Below are 18,072 nucleotides of genomic sequence, written 5' to 3'. Positions count from 1 at the left end.
TATGAGTCTTGAAATCAGGAGAAAAAATCAAAATGTCATCCAAATACACTAATACAAATTTTCCCATTAAATGATAAAAAATGCTGTTGATGAAATGCTGAAAAACGGCTGGGGCATTCATCAAACCAAAAGGCATAACCAAATTCTCAAAATGGCCCTCAGGGGTATTGAAAGCCGTCTTCCATTCGTCTCCTTCTCTGACCCTAACCAGGTTGTATGCCCCTCTTAGGTATAATTTGGAAAAGACTTTAGCCCCAACAACCTGGTTAAACAGGTCCGGGATCAGAGGAAGCGGATAAGGATCACGAATAGTGATACTGTTCAGCTCCCTGAAATCCAGACAAGGTCTTAAAGAACCATCTTTTTTCTTAACAAAGTAAAAACCAGCGGCAACAGGTGACTTCGAGGGTCGTATGTGTCCTTTTCTCAGACTCTCAGAGATATAAGCCCGCATAGCGACCCTCTCAGGTTGGGAGAGATTGTATAAACGAGATTTAGGCAGCTTGGCGCCTGGGATGAGATTAATAGGGCAATCATACTCCCTGTGCGGAGGTAAACCCTGAACTCCACTCTCAGAGAAGACATCCAAAAATTCAGAGAGGAAAGGTGGTACAGTCTTAGTAGAAACCTCAGAAACAGATGTTATGAGGCAATTCTCTCTGCAAAAGTTACTCCAACCATTTATTTGCCTCGCTTGCCAATCAATGGTGGGGTTATGTTTAGTGAGCCAGGGTAGCCCCAACACTAGAGGAGTAGGCAAACCGCTAAGGACGAAACATGACACATCCTCAACATGAGCATCACTCACAATTAAACGGATATTGTGAACTATGCCCTTTAATGATTTCTGAGAAAGTGGAGCTGAATCAATAGCAAAAACAGGAATATCCTTTCCCAAAGTGCATACCTGGAAAACATGAGTTATTGCAAATTGATTATCAATGAGGTTGACAGCTGCTCCACCATCCACAAAAATCTCACAAAAAATGCTCTATCTCTCTAGCGCCACCCTAGCAGGCAGGACAAAACGGGAACTACAAGCAAACGGAAAACCTTCAATTTCCGCCTCAACCCTGCCAATAGTAACAGACGGAACATTTTTAAAATATTTTTTCCTTTTTGTTTCTTTATTACTCCCAGAAAACTGCCTGTATCTCCTAGAGGGACAAACATTTGCCAGATGATTTATACCTCCACAACAAAAACAAACCCTCCCTTGCGGGCTGAATCTTCTATTGTCAGAGGCAATCAACCCCAGCTGCATGGACTCCTGCTCAGAAGGGGCTGACAGCGACTGAGACCCCTGTGCACAGAATGAGACCGCTGCACTGTCCCGGGACTGAGTATGACAGGAAGGAGAGATCTCTTCTCTCTCTCTAAGACGCCTGTCAATACGAACAGCCTGAGACATAGCAGAATCCAAGGAGGTAGGTCTTTCATGAAAGGCAAATGCATCTTTCAATCCCTCTGAAAGACCATAGCAAAATTGACTTCGGAGTGCAGCATCATTCCAACCCGTATCTGCTGCCCATCTCCGAAATTCTGAACAGTATATCTCTGCGGATTGTTTACCCTGGCATAACAGACGTAGTCTAGACTCAGCCAGAGCAATACGATCCGGATCATCATATATCTTACCCAGGGCTAAAAAGAATTCATCCACTGAACGAAGGGGCCGTGCCCCCTCCGGCAGCGAAAAGGCCCAGGACTGAGCGTTACCCCTGAGCAGCGATATAATGATCCCCACCCTCCGTTCTTCATCACCAGAAGAATGGGGAAGAAGGCGAAAATGGAGTTTGCAAGCCTCTCTAAAACGCACAAAATTCTCACTAACCCCGGAGAACGTATCCGGGAGCGAGATCTTAGGCTCAGCACAAACTCCATGAACGCAAGCTGAACCGGTCACTTGAAACTGAGAAAAAGTCTTACGGAGATCAGCTACCTCCAAAGAAAGACCCTGAAAGCGTTCAGCCAAAAGTGAAACCGGATCCATGCTTGAGACGGTTTTGGCGACTGATAATGTCACGGATGGTGTACAGGAAACAAGACAATACCATATAAACAATGTCTCTCTGGATCCACAACTAAGGAACAAAGGGAGACCCCTGCAATAGACCTGCCGCTCTCCCTCACTGCTCAGCCTATGCGAACACCCCAAAGGTGGATGGCCGCATATCCACGTACCTCGGCTATCTATTACCTGAAGACCCTACAATAGTGAAGGGACACGACCACCGGCTCCCTACACTGACACGGAGGGAGTCAGGGTCACCTGGATCCAGAAAAGACAAAATCATAAATACATAAACAGCACTTATCTTGCAGACGACTGAGAACTGGGAACTGGGAACTGCATGCACACACACTCCAGGAAGTTGTATCAGCCGCACACTACTGCCTTATGGGGAGGAACTTAAAGGGTAGCAATTAGTCCAACTGCATGACAGCTGAGATAGACTAACGAGATGAGAAACTAAACCAAAACAAAGAAATTCAAGGAGGAGGATCTGAGAAGCTCCTGTGAGCGCTTCTCAGCTGTCTGGCTGTGACACACATACGGACGTCTGAATGGAGCCTTACAGGGAGGTGATCAATGACAGGGGGTGATCAGGGAGTCTATATGGGGTGATCACCCCCCTGTAAGGCTCCATTCAGACGTCCGTATGTGTTTTGCGTATCTGTGGATCCGCAAAACACATACGGACGTCTGAATGGAGCCTTACAGAGGGGTGATCAATGACAGGAAGGTGATTAGGGAGTCTATATGGGGTGATCAGGGGTTAATAAGGGGTTAATAAGTGACAGGGGGGGGGTGTAGTGTAGTGTGGTGCTTGGTGCTACTTACAGAGCTGCCTGTGTCCTCTGGTGGTCGATCCAAGCAAAAGGGACCACCAGAGGACCAGGTAGCAGGTATATTAGACGCTGTTATCAAAACAGCGTCTAATATACCTTTTTGGGGTTAAAAAAATCGCATCTCCAGCCTGCCAGCGAATGATCGCTGCTGGCAGGCTGTAGATCCACTCGTTTACCTCCGGTTCCTGTGAACGCGCGCTCCTGTGTGCGCGCGTTCACAGGAAATCTTGCGTCTCGCGAGAGGACGCATCGGCGCATCCAGGAGGAATAACAGGGCCGCCGCCAGGACGCAATCCTGCGTACGGCGGTCCTGAGGTGGTTAAATAACCAGTTTCTCCATAATTAAAATAATCAAAAAAATAAACATCATAGGCATTGCTGTGTCCGAAAACGTTCGTACTATTAACAAATAAAAAATGTATCCCATTTAGTGAAAGGCATCACGGAAAAATAAAAATCAATATGGGCGATTCTCATTTTTTTCATCACTTCACCTCCCCCAAAGAAACTGAAAAAAAAAAAGTGATGAAAAAGTCATACACCTCCCGAAATGGAATCAATACAAACTACATATTGTCCCACACAGCTCCGTAGACGTAACTATGAAAAGGTTATGGGGGTCATATTATGGTGATGAAGATATTTTTTTCCAAAGTTTTTATTTTTTTTCAGTATTAAATCACAAGAAAAACTGTACAAATGTGTTATTGTTGTAATTGTACTGACCCAGACAATGAAGAGAATAGGTCGATTTTACTGCATAGTGAACACTGTAAAAAAATTTAAAAAACTATAAAACTGTGGTGGAATTGCATTTTTTCCCCCAATTCCACCACTTTAGATTTTTTTCCCAGCTTCCCACCACATCCTATGCAATATTAAATAGTGGCATTTGAAATTACAACGTGTCCCGCAAAACCCAACTCCTCATACGGCTAGGTTAATAGAGAAATAAAAAAGTTATGGCTCCAAGAAACCAAGGAGTAAAAAACGAAAAGCAAAAATGGAAAATCGCTCCATCAGGATGGAGTTGTACCAGGGGTTAAATCAACTTTATGCTGCCCATACTAATGACAGAATAAAGTAGAGACAGGTGAGTTGATTTCAGCGGTTTGTCATTTATAAGTTAATAGTAAGTGGTTGCCGAGAACCAACATCACAATCATTGCAGACTGGGCCTGGAAAAGAGTCCCGGCCACCTGAGAAGAGTCCTGGTTATTCATGAATTCCTGCTCTCCTGCCCACTGCTGATGACTGACAGTCTTCTACCTGGTTTTCTCCCTTTCTCTCTAGGAGAGAACTGCCAATCATCAGCAGATGGACGAGGAGAGCAGGAGATTATGTATAACCAGGACTCTTCTCAGGTAGATTTGACTCTTTTCAAGGCCTGAGCTGCAATGACTATGATGCTGGTTCTCGGCAACCACTTAGGTCCCTTGCAGACGAGCGTGTCCGGATGCGTCCCGGTGCATTGCGGCAAACCCGCGCGAGTAGGTACCCAATTGCAGTCAGTTTTGACTGCGATTGCGTTCCGATGTCCAGTTTTTATCGCGATTCGCGCCGGTGCAATGTGTTTTGCAGGTTTGGGTTAGTTGTAGTGTAGATCGTATTATTTCCCCTTATAACATGGTTATAAGGGAAAATAATAGCATTGTGAATACAGAATGCTTAGTACAATAGGGCTGGAGGGATTAAAAAAAAAAAAAAAAGCCCGGCTTCTCTTCTGTCTTGTTCTGTGAGGAATAGGACCTTTGATGATGTCACTACACTCATCACATGGTCTGTCACATGATCAATCACTATGGTGATGGATCATGTGATGGACCATGTGATGAACGTAGTGACGTCATCAAAGGTCCTATTCTTCACAAAAGAAGACAGACGAGATGCCGGGCTGCGCGAACAAGTGGATTAAGGTGACTTAAATAATTATTTATTTATTTTTTAACCCCTCCAGCCCTATTGTACTAAGCATTCTGTATTCAGAATGCTATTATTTTCCCTTATAACCATGTTATAAGGGAAAATAATAATGATCGGGTCTCCATCCCGATCATCACCTAGCAACCGTGCGTGAAAATCGCACCGCATCCGCACTTGCTTGCGATTTTCACGCAACCCCATTCATTTCTATGGGGCCTGCGTTACGTGAAAAATGCAGAATATAGAGCATGCTGCGATTTTCACGCAACGCACAAGTGATGCATGAAAATCACCACTCATGTGCACAGCCCCATAGAAATGATTGGGTCCGGATTCAGTGCGGGTGCAATGCGTTCACCTCACGCATCGCATCCGCGCGGAATACTCGCCCGTGTGAAAGAGACCTTACTTTTAGCTCATGAGTGACACACACCTGAAATCAGCATTTCTGTCACTAATTTAGGCTGCCCTCAGTGAGGTTAGCATAAAGTTGATGACAGGTTCCCTTTAAATGTATACCCCATCCAGTTGGACCTCGACTGATCACAAGAAATATTGCTTTAAGCCCACCCATATCAACAGATTGATGGTTGCATGCCCCTGCTCCGTTCATCATTCTGGGACTGCTGGAGATACTGTAGGTACTTGGCGATGTGGGGATGGATGGAGAAGCACGCACTCCATTCATGCAAAAAACCCATGACCACCATTATGGTGAACGGTTAGGATCCCAGCAGTCGGATCCATACTGATCAGACACACATTCTCTATCCACAGGACTACCCCTTTAATCCTTCATACAAACTTTTTGCTATTCATATAGCATTGTATATCTTTTTGGATGTTCTCATTACTACTTCTCAGTGTTATTGATATGGGGTATTGCAGCTACAATTTACACATATGTCACATACTTGGCAGCCATAACTTCATATAAATTTGGCACTTTTCACTTTCTGCAGAGTTATGCAAGGCCATATTTAACCCCTCTGACCCTACTGGACTTATTAGTGAAACCGGCATCTTTCGGGGAGGGAGACAGCATGGAGAAAGGAGGGCACGTGCTTCAAGCTATAACAGTGGCAGTATCAAGCCATTCTTGTGGCAGCTGGTGGAAGACGGTAGACAGCATGGCGGGGTGAGCTTTCTAACGACAGTTAACACCCAGGAAAGGACCTTCTCTTTTTCCTCAGCCGTGACCCGAATGAGAGACCCCAGGTCTGCTTCCCACTCGTACACCGCAATATGGTAGACTTGCTGTGTATTATATCGGTAATCAATCGCATGGCCAAGTCCTTTAGAGATAAATCTGCATCACAGGCTCCGTTGCAAATTGCATAAAGAATACAGGACTAAATAGCCAGCTAGGATTTCTAACGGAAACCTGATGGGTCCCACTATAGTCATTGGGGTCTGCTGGCCGGCGATCCTTATCGTCATTTGAAGCCTCCGGCATTTGTTTTATTGTTATGCTGCTATAACAGAATTATGGAAATTGAAACACTGGTGTGAACCCAGCCTTAAGCCTCATTCACACGTCCGTGTCCGTGCTCAAATCCGCGAGAAGGTGGTCATTGGTGCATCCGCGAAGCAGTCCGTGAAGGATCCGTGTTGGTTCCATGTGTCCGTTTTTTTGCTGTCCGTGTACCATCTGTGTTTCACTGACCCTGCACAGCTGAAAAATACGTTTCAAAGCATCCCTTCCTAACGATCCGTAAAACACGGATGCAACATGGATGGCATCCGTGTTTTTCGCGGACCCACATAGACTATAATGGGCGAGATGGATCTGTGAACATGGACAAAATAGAGCATGCAAAAAAACACGGAGCGTGCTAAAACACTGATTAAAATGAACCGGGACGTGTGCTGTCCGTCAAAAACGCGTTCAGCACACGTCCGTGGAACACTGACGTGTGAGTGATGCTTTACTCCCCGTTCAGAACACGTACATGCTCAGCTGAGCCGAGCGTGCATGTGTATGCAGGGCTCCAGGGAAATAGCGGTCAGTCTAAAGAGTGTTGGACCATCAGCTATCTGACCAAAAGCATAAACTCAAAATATGGCCCTGGGGTTATGTGAATGGTTTAGCAGTGAGAGATTTCTTATATACATTTTGGCCATTTAACCGTATACATTACATGGACCTAAGTATTTGGACAGCTGACCATGACACCACCGAGTTTGCTGGGCTTTGAGTATTAAGGTATGGCTATACCGGCCTCTTCTGTTCTCCAGGCTTTTGAAGATACTGGTGTCCATGGGAATTTTTGCTCATTCATCCAGAGGACTATATGTGACATTGGGTACCGTAATTGGGTACTGGTATTGGATGAGACGGCCTGGTTTGCAATCAGCGCTCCAGTTTAACCCAAAGGAATTTGATAGGGGTGGAGATTGGGGCTCTGTGCGACCACTTGAATTCTTCCATATCAGACCCTTCACGTCGTATCTTTATGGGCCTTGGTTTGTGCACTGGGGCACACTCACACTTCCCCAAACTGTCCCCACAAAGTTTGAAGCATAAAATTGTCCACAATGTTTTGTTAGTCTGAAGTGCTACTATTACCCTTCCTAAGGGGCCAAACCCTGGAAAACAGCCCCATGCCATAAGCCCTCCACCAAATCTTCAGCAGGCACTGTGCCATACAATAAGGGCCCATTCACATGACCCAATTTATGGGTCAGCATCTGTTCACTAATTTTGCGGAACGGATGTGGACCCATTTATTTGAATTGAAACAAATAAGGCTACTTTCACACCTGCGTTAGGTGCGGATCCGTCTGGTATCTGCACAGACGGATCCGCACCGATAATGCAAACGCTTCTATCCGTTCAAAACGGATCCGTTTGCATAACCATGAACAAAAAACAAAAATGTTATATATTTTTTTTCATGATCATGCAAATGGATCCGTTTTGACTTACTCTGAAAGTCAATAGGAGGCGGATCCGTTTTCAATTGCACCATACTTCTTTTACAGTCCACTTTCGCTTTTTTCAAGTTATGTAAATGAAATGCTTACCTCATCACTTCCCATTCCTAACCCCACCTCCCGTTATAAGAGTGACAGAATCTAAAGATCCTACCCTCCTCCCGAACTCACGTCCTAGAACCAGTCACCTCACTCACTGATGAAAAAAAATCTAGAATATTCGCGATTAAGAAGATATATCACTAAATTCTAGATCTTCGCGAATTCTCGAAGTTCCGATATTCGCGCTAAAAATTCGCAATCAACACTACTACTGCTCATATAATGTATACTGCGCAGCTGCGAGACTTGGAAGAGAAGGGGTGAAGATGAGCAGTGGAGAGGACGTGTCTGATCCGTTTGTGGTCGTGGCTGCACTCCGAGAGTCAGAGAGCGCCAGACTCGTCTCTGAGGCAGGACTCATCTAAGGTGCATTTACATATATGGCGGGAACATTTATTTTAGGTTTTTCACTGAACTGATAGTTCATTCAGAATTGAATTTAATATCATTGTTAGGGTCCATTCACACGTCCGTAGTGTATTGCGGATCCGCACCCGGCCGGCACCCCCCATAGAACTATTCTTGTCTGCAACTGCGGATAAGAATAGGACATGTTCTATTTTTTTTGCGGAGCTACAGACTGGAGGTTCGGGGCCGCGCTCCGGAAATGCGGATGCGGACAGCAGACTGTGTACTGTCCGCATCCATTCCTGCCCCACAGAGAATGAATGGGTCCGCACCCGTTCCAGATAATTGCGGACACATTCTACGGACGTGTGAATGGAGCCTTAGTGTATTAAAAAGTATTTATAGAAAAATGAGTGGATAAATAGGTTTAGAAAGTGATGACAGGTTTCCTTTATTTACCAAGTGCAATGTTGTATTACTCGCAGGGTCTGTCTACAGAGATGACATGGCTGTGTGCAAGATTTCAGGCACCTGAGTGCACACAGCCATATTACAGCCCCCCCCCCCCCAAACAAAGAAGTCTGCGGGACCACACTGTGCCTCTGCGCACCAACCACTACATGTTTCGTCAAATAGACGTTAAAGGGTGAAACCGACCACAGAGACAATACGCGTGGGCCGCACGGAGAGGGCAGCGAGGAGCAGCGCTGACTGACACCCTCTCCCACACTTCACAGCCCGGCTTCTGACTATCCCGCCCTTCTTTGTGACGTAGACGGGTGGGCGGGGCCCGCGGACGCAGCCTCGCCTTTTTCTTTCTGCTAGTCGCAAAGTCGCTTCGGAAGTTTTCCGGAAGTAGCCGAAGGTTGAGGGGGGCTCGGGACCGGATGGAACGTTAAAAGCTACGGTGAACGGCGACGACGGCATAGGGTGGCCCGGCGGCGGGTGTGTCCGGTGTCAGTAGGTGGCGGAAACGGGTGTTTTTTTTTTTGTTTTTTTCTGGTGGTTATGGAAAGGAGCATTAGAAGTGACCCCAAAGAGGCGTATAAGTTGGAATAAGTGGGTGACGAGAGGACCCCGCGGAGCGGCTGTCACCGTCTGCCAGGTGTCAGACACGCGAGGCTCCTGTACCGCCTGTCTGGGAGGACCATGGGCTGCTAGGGCTTCTCCTCTTCCTTCCGACATCTGCCAACTCTTCATGGCTCCCCCGGCCGGCGGTGTGATCCCGGAGGTGACCCGACACACAGGTGGGTGACCCCATCTACTAGTGTGAGCCCCCCGACCCGACTACAACCTGTGTAATAAAGTGTCAACCGTGTGCTGTGCATTGTATGTGATCTGTGTGTGTGTTATATAGCTGCACATGTATGTAGTGTATACTGTGCATGCATTGTATGTGATGTGTATGTTCTATAGCTACATGTATATAGTGTGCATTGTATGTGATCTGTGTGTATGTTATATAGTTATACATGTATGTAGTGTATGTGCTGTGCATTGTATGTGATCTGTGTGTATGTTATATAGTTATACATGTATGTAGTGTATGTGATCTGTGTGTATGTTATATAGCTGCACATGTATGTGATCTGTGTGTTATATAGCTATACATGTATGTAGTGTATGTGCTGTGCATTGTATGTGATCTGTGCTATGTGTGTTATATAGCTGCACATGTATGTATTGTATACCTCCTGGTATACTGTATGTACTTTACATGCATTGTATGTGATGTGTATGTTATATAGCTACATGTATGTATTGTATATGCTGGTATACTGTATGTGCTGTGCACTCATGTGTATAGTGTCACTGACATTTCCGTGCACCAGGTATAGACCAGCAGACATGTTTAGGATGTAAACCTCGGAGAACAGCTTGGGCTCCTTTCACACTTGCGCTTTCCCTTTCTGCTATTGAGATCCATCATAGGATGGGGGGGGGCACTTCAGTTTTGTCCCCATTCATTGTCAGTGAGGACAAACCGGATCGGAGTGCACCAGAATGCGTTCCATTTGGTTGCGTTCCCATGCGAGCAGCGTTTTGAGTGCGTCCTGGGATGCTCGGACATGAAAGGAAAAGAATCCAGCTCCGTTGGCTTACAGTGGTTTTAGTGCCGGATCGGTCATGGCAGTTTTAGAGATAATACAACCGGATCGGTTCATAACGGATGCAGATGGTTGTATTATTAGTAACGGAAGCGTTTTTGCTGATCCCTGCCGTATCCAGTAAAAACGCTGGTGTGAAAGTAGCCTCAGAGCTGTCCTATATCAGACCCTGATGGCATGTAGCTAGGATTTGCTATCCATGTTAGATAGATGCGGTTCCCACCCTTGGGACCTGCTCCTATCTCCAGAACAGGGACCCCCAAAGTGAAGGTGAGCACACTGCGCAAGCGAAGCCATCCTCTTTTCACCGTTTTGGGAGTTGTGAAGATGGCCGAGCTCTGGCTCCGCTATTTCCGGCAGGCCTTGGTGACAAATAAAGGGGTGGCCATGCATGTGCGGTGTGCCTTCCATTCACCGCTATGGGACCTCCGAAATTAGTGCACTCGCTAGACTATTCTCAGAACTCCCGTAAAGATGAATGCGGTGTGTCCTCTGCCCTCCCTTCAGGGGCCTGCTCTCTATATAGGAGTGGGTCCCAGACGTGGGACAAGTCAAAATGTTGATGTGACGGACGTTTCTGGCGATGCCTTACTGCAGATATCTGCCAAGACGTTTTCCGCGTATAGAACGCAGCACATCAAAGATGGCGTCTGCTATACTTAACCCAAAACTATAGTGCCGTGGGCGCCAGAATATGGATTATAGGAGTGAACCGGTACGCCGGCCCCTGAAACCAGAATTAAGATGTAAAGAACTGACCTTACGGCAACCTTGGCTGCGAGATAGCGGCCAAGGTTGCACGAGACTCAGCGCAGTGTAGAGATAGCCTTTTGAGGGTTATTCACCCCATGCAGGTAAGCGGGTCAGATGTCTGCTGGGGAGCACAGTGAAGGCAAACTGAAGCTTTACATGACACCCCTGAAATCGCTCAGTGTCTATATGGGGGCTCAAGCACATGAGCGTTTGTGCCTAGTGCCCATGTGGGCCACTAAGCAGGCGGGTCAGGCAATATATGGGCACCGGCCGTGTGCCCATCCGTATCACGGATGTGGACCCATTGATTTGAATCGGTCCTCAGTCTGCAAGATATGGAGCAGTGCGGAGAGACGGCCCAGAAGCACCTCCGTGGATTTCTGTCCGTGTCTCCGCACCGCAAAAAAAATAAAATCATGTCCCTATTTTTTGCAGTGCGGACCATCATCTCTTGTGGATCGAGGGTCTGCATCTGCAGATGGCGTGCACAACAGTTGGTGCCTGTGCAATGCAGGGGGTACCCCAGTCTTCCATATTTCTAGCAGCTTTTCCCATGACTTTCTTCTCTGAGGTGGCACATGCTTGTACGGGCAGTGTGATTTACACTACGGGTGCTAACCAGATATTGCTCCTTTGATCAGGAGCTGTGATCTGGTACTACAGTTTAGCGCCAGCTCCTACAGGGAATCTGAGGTAGTCTGAGACCCACCCCCTGTCTCATTATTGGTTCAGGCTGCTGCTTAGTCCCTCCCCCTGCAGCTCTGCCTCCTCCGATTGGCTGCTGTGTATAATGGCGGTGCAGATAATTGTTCCAATTCGAACGCTAACGACTCTTGCGGTGCGATAATCGTGCAGTGTAAATGTATGTAGTGAGTGAACAATTGCAATCAAATCGGCATCATTATTTAATTGTGGTAATGTAAGGGTCCATTCACACGCCTGCAACTGCAAATTGCGGATCTGCAAAACACGGACATTGGCCATGTGCGCTCCACATTTTGCGGACCGCACATGGCCGGCACTATGATAGAAATGCCTATTCTTGTCCGTGACTGTGGACAAGAATAGGACACGCTCTATCTTTTTTGCGGGGCCGTGGAAAGGAACCACGGATGCGGACAGGACACTGTGTCCCGTCCCACATCTTTTGCGGCCCCGTAGAAATGAATGGTCTGCACCCCATTCCGCAAAATTGCGGACGAACGGATGTGGACCCATTATGCGGACGTGTGATTGGACCCTAACGAACATTTGTTGAAGCACTCTGTGTCAAAGCATGAGAATCTCAGACACCTCACCCTGTTATTCCATCTGTATGGGGTCCTGCAGTGACGGGCCCCTCATGGCTCTAGGGAGATTCATGGCAGGAGTTCCATGTCTTCCCCGTCAGTCCATGCAGGTCTGAGGCAGCACCAGGTGCCACAATCAGTCTGGGATAAGAGCCCAAGACTGTCAGTCAGGGGGGGTCAGTCCTGCTGGGGCTCTGTACGAGTGGTCAGCCGGGCTGGCTGAGGGGCCATGAGGGTGAGGTGATAGCCTGGACTTTGGGGGGACACAGGTGACGCCTGTGGTACTAGGGTCACTAGGTCAAACGTTGGGAGCACTGCTGGACCCTATTCCACTCAAAGGGACCTCGTACTTGTACAACCGGGAGGCTGGGGACTGTTAGGCTGGGTAAGCTGGATCTGATGCAAGGTATGAACTGTAACCTGTAGTTCAGATAGGAACTAGGTTTTATGTTCTGTTTAGTTAGAGGCCCAGCCGGGGCGAGTGTTTATTATTTTGTATAATAGTTTATAGATTACGTGGATGTGCCGCAATATAGCGCAGTAGTGTTGGGAACCTTAACCCCTTAAGGACTCAGCCTTACTTTCACCTTCCGGACCAGGCCATTTTTAGCACATCTGATCAGTGTCACTTTAAGTGCTGATTAACTTTAAAACGCTTTTACTTATCCCGGCCAATCTGAGATAGTTTTTTCGTCACATATTGTACTTCATGACTCTGGTAAAATGAAGTAAAAATAATTTTTTTTATTTTGCATAAAAAAAAATACCTAATTTACCAAAAATTTTGAAAAATTTGCAAATTTCAAAGTTTCAGTTTCTCTACTTCTGTAATACATAGTAAAACCCCCCCAAAATTGTGATGACTTTACATTCCCCATATGTCCTACTTCATGTTTGAATTATTTTGGGAATGATATTTAATTTTTTGGGGATGTTACAAGACTTAGAAGTTTAGAAGCAAATCTTGAAATTTTTCAGAAATGTACAAAAACCCAATTTTTAGGGACCACTACTGGTCTGAAGTCACTTTGCGAGGCTTACATAATAGAAACCGCCCAAAAATGACCCCATTCTATAAACTACACCCCTCAAGGTATTCAAAACTGATTTTACAAACTTCGTTAACCCTTTAGGTGTTGCACGAGAGTTATTGGCAAATGGGGATGAAATTTGCGAATTAAATTTTTTTGCCTAATTTTCCATTTTAACCCATTTTTTCCCACTAACAAAGCAAGGGTTAACAGCCAAACAAGACTGTATCTTTATTGCCCTGACTCTGCTGTTCACAGAAACACCCCATATGTGGCCGTAAACTACTGTATGGCCACACAACGGGGCGTAGAGGGAAAGGTGCGCGGTTTGTTTTTTGGAGGGCTGATTTTGCTGGACTGTTTTTTTTTGACACCATGTCCCATTTGAAGCCCCCCTGATGCACCCCTAGAGTAGAAACTCCAAAAAAGTGACCCCATTTAAGAAACTACACCCTCAAGGTATTAAAAACTGATTTTACAAACTTTGTTAACCCTTTAGGTGTTGCACAAGATTTAATGGAAAATAGAGATACAATTTCAAAATTTCACTTTTTTTGGCAGATTTTCCATTTTAATATTTTTTTTTCCAGTTACAAAGCAAGGGTTAACAGCCAAATAAAACATTATTTATGGCCCTAATTCTGTAGTTTACAGAAACACCCCATATGTGGTCGTAAACTGCTGTACGGGCACACGGCAGGGCGCAGAAGGAAAAAAATGTTTTAGTGTCTCCATAGTCTAAGAGCCATAGTTTTTTCAGTTTTTGGGCGATTATCTTAAGTAGGGTCTCATTTTTTGCGGGATGAGATGACGGCTTGATTGGCACTATTTTGGGGTGCATATAACTTTTTGATCGCTTGCTATTACACTTTTTGTGACGTAAGATGATAAAAAATGGCTTTTTTTACAGTTTTTATTTTTTACGGTGGTCATCTGAGGTGTTAGGTCATGTGATATTTTTATAGAGCCGGTCGATACGGACGCGGGCGATACCAAATATGTATACTTTTTTATTTTTTATTTAAGTTTTACACAATGATTTCATTTTTGAAACAAAAAAAAAATCATGTTTTAGTGTTTCATAGTCTAAGAGCCATAGTTTCCATATCATCACACGACGGCCATACAAGGAGATTGACCCTGACCTCTGTAGGGGCAGGAAGCAGAGAAAGGTTAAATGTTCCCCTCCCACCACCAAACACCAGTGTTTCCTGTCCCTACAGAGGACAGGGGCGGAGAAAGGTCTCCGCGGGCAGCCGCCGTGGAGATGAAGGCAGAAGTGGTATGGAGTCGCGTACCTGCTTTTGCGGGCCCCCCTGTCTGCCCGCGGTCTCGTACTACGCCAGACGGGGTGGGGTAGGGAGAGACTCGCCTCGGTTGATCTGGGGCCTGCTCCCGGGAGCACAGAGATTGCCCGCTGGTTCATCGAAACCATGCCGGCTTGTGCTCCCAGCGCCGTGCGGCGCTATACAAATTCGTCACTTCCGGGTAGCGGACGTTTCCTGAAGTGACGCGGACGGAGGGGGCCGGCTTCAGAGGGCGGGAAGATTTCAAATGGATTCTCCCTGCCGGCAGCGTCCTGCGGTGAATACCTACCTGATTTCGGCTGTATACTACAGGATGTCTGCTTCTGAACACACCGAGACCTCTACTCTACCGTCCGTAAGTTCCCCATAGGGGAGAGTTTTTCTTCCTCTCTCACCGGGGCACATTTTAATGGGGTTTTCTCTCTTGGTTTTCCAGACTGCAAATGAACCTCTGAGAAAACCCAAGAAGTCATTGAAGTGTATCTCATGCCTCAAACGACTTCCTGATGATTACCCTAAGAAACTGTGCAGGGTCTGCATTACTAAGATTGTCCGGGAGGAACAACCGTCCCTCATGGACGAGATTAAATCCATGATGCAGGAAGAGATTAAATCCTCTTTTGCGGCTTTTTCCTCTCTTCTAAACAGTGAAGCCTGTGGTTTCGGAGCCCCCCGCTAAACGCCACAAATCGGTCGATGATGTCTCATCCGACTCTGAGGTTTATGGGGGTTCAGCTCCTCCTCTAAAACATATGGAGGATGAAGATAAGCTCTCTGAACGGGATTTTTCAGAAACAGAAGGAAATTTATTTTTCCTCTGAGGATATGCCCGAGCTGTTAAAAGCCGTCAGAGCTACTATGGAGTAGAGGAGGTTCCCTCTACACCGTCAGTACAAGATGAGATGTTTGGAGGTCTCAGGGTAAAGAAAATCCAGAGTCTTCCCTATTAACGAGAACATCAAGGGGATTATTTTGGATGATTGGGCAGATCCGGGAGAAACGGCTAGGCGTCGCCAGATCCTTCCAAAACCGGCTTCTCTTTGATCAGGAAGAAGCTAGGACATTTAATACCATCCCTAAAATTGACGCCCAGGTTGCTAGGGTCAATAAGAAAACCAGCCTACCATTTGAGGATGCTTCTCAACTCAGAGGACCCCACTGGATAGAAAGGCTGAGGCCTGCTGTGGAGATCCTGGGAAGCGGCCATGCTCACGCTTAAGTCAAACATAGCAGCCACTTCCGTGGCCAGATCTATGTTCATCTATTCAGAGAATAGGGCCTCGACGATTCCTCTAACAAATGAATCATGAGCGCATTCCCCCTGTTAAAATCCGCTACAGCTTTTTTGGCAGACGCTTCCGCGGAGTCAGTGCAATTTTTTCAGCAAAAGATGCGGGTCTGTCCAATGCAGCTCGCCGTGCCTTGTGGAGTGAAGTGCTGGTCGGGGACAAAGTATCTAATCCAGATTAAGGTGGCGTCCCTTTCTCTGGAGAATACGTTTTTCGGACTGAGCTAGAGAAAATCCTAGAGAGAGGGCCTCCGATAAAAAGAAGGGTTTTCCGGAGGAAGAAGGTCTATAAAAGGAAGTATCCCTTTCGTGCCCCTTCCAACCAAGGTAGTCAATACACGGGGAAGGGCAAGTCGGGCATTTCAGTTACCCCAAGGGGGAGAGGTTAGGGCTCCCGCTTCTGCTCCCCAGAAAGGAAATGGAAACCAGTGACATCCGGGTTGGGTGGGGGGAGATTGAGGATGTTTTTTCCCCGCTGGGAGAAAATATCCTCAAAATCCTGGGCTCTGAGGATTGTAGGGTCGGGTTACAGAATACAATTCTCGGACCCTCCCCCAAAGAGGTTTTTGGTCACCAAGGTTGCGGTCCAGGACTTCAATCATCCCCTTTACGTGGGCATCCGGGAATTACTCGCAAAGGGGGTGGTGGAGAAGTACCTCTATCCGAACAGGGAGGGGGATTTCTATTCCAACCTCTTCTAGTGAAGAGGAGGGATCCTACCGCACAATTATAAACCTTAAAGCGCCCTGAACAGATACCATTACTTTCAGGATGGAGACCCTAAGATCTATAGTCCCCTTTGCTCAAAGCAATTCAGTAATGTGCTCGGTCGATCTGACCGACGCTATTATCATGTACAATACATCCCAGCTCTCAACGGTTCTTAAGGTTCGCGGTCAGAGACCATCACGGCAGTATCCTTCATTACCAATTCACCTCTCTCCCCTTCGGCATATCATCAGCCCCTCGAGTTTTTACAAAGCTAATGATCGAGGTAGTGGCTTATCTAAGAAAAAAAGGTCTGACAGTCTTTCCGTACTTGGACGATTTTCTGATTTCAAACAGTTCCGCCTCCTCTCCTGCTGAGAGATCTAGGTTTCTCCGTCAAAATCTAGAAAGCCTGGGCTGGTTGATCAACATAAAAAAAATCTCAGTTAGATCCGACAACGAAGATCCAGTTTCTGGGGGTTATTCTGGATTCTCAGAAACAGATAACCTGCTTACCTCAGAGCAAGATAACGGGACATCCAAAGGAAGATCTCATCTTCAACTCAAAGAATCTCTGTTCCATCAGGGACTCAATGAGTCTACTGGGGATCATTAAATCCTGACATACCCATCCGTTCAGTGGTGTCAGATCCATTTTAGAACCCCTACAGATGTGGATACTCAGGGTTTGGGACACGAAGAGAATCTTCTTTAGACCAAAAGGTGTTCATCCCTCAGAGGATAAAGAACCTCCCTCTTCTTTGGTGGAATGACAGGCCTAAAGATCTCCAAGGGGGTGCAAGTGGTCAAGAAACCCCTATGCCCAGATCACCACAGATGCAAAGCCAGTACGGTTGGGGAGCAAAGGTCGGAGAAGTTTATTACCAGGGTAGTCTGGCCCAGATCTGTCCAGCCTCCTGTCATCAAACATTCGAGAACATAAGGGCAGTCTGGAAGACTCTAAGACAAGCAAAAGTTCATCTTCAGGGCCATCACGTAAGAGTCCTGTCAGACAACACGACAGTGATTAGGTATTTAAACCATCAGAGAGGCACAGGTTCGTGCAGCCTGCTGGAATTGTCGGCAAAGAATATTGCCTGGGCCGAAGCGAACGTCCCGGTCAGTATCCGCAGTCCACCTGAAGGGGTCCCTAAATGTGGAAGCAGACTACCTAAGCCGGGCAAGAATAGATCACTCGGAATGGTCCTTAAACAAGGAGGTCTTCCTGATGATAGTGGAACAGGTGGGGGAGACCTACAATAGATCTCTTTGGCCACTCGAGCAAACTCAAAATTACCAGTTTTCTGTTCCCTACATCCCAGAGACAGCCCGAGTTTCCTGGACGCTTTCTCTCTCAGATGGAAACCGAGGTCTCCATTACGCTTTGCCTCCTCTTCCATTAATACCGAGGGTGGTACAGAAGAT

At 46.5% G+C, this 18,072-nt stretch overlaps 1 protein-coding gene across 1 annotated transcript in view; it reads left to right on the top strand.

Moving 5' to 3' along the window:
• Positions 1-8,995: 8,995 nt before the first annotated feature.
• Positions 8,996-18,072, top strand: part of GMCL1 (germ cell-less 1, spermatogenesis associated) — a 142,209-nt gene continuing 133,132 nt past the window's right edge. Inside the window, exon 1 of the mRNA XM_040414434.1 lies at positions 8,996-9,410. The gene's annotated coding sequence lies outside the window, so the exon portion shown is untranslated. The remainder of the gene's footprint in view (positions 9,411-18,072) is intronic.

Source organism: Bufo bufo, chromosome 1 (assembly GCF_905171765.1).
Source record: "Bufo bufo chromosome 1, aBufBuf1.1, whole genome shotgun sequence".
In the NCBI taxonomy this organism is placed as follows: domain Eukaryota; kingdom Metazoa; phylum Chordata; class Amphibia; order Anura; family Bufonidae; genus Bufo; species Bufo bufo.
This window is presented reverse-complemented; position numbering and strand designations above follow the sequence as displayed.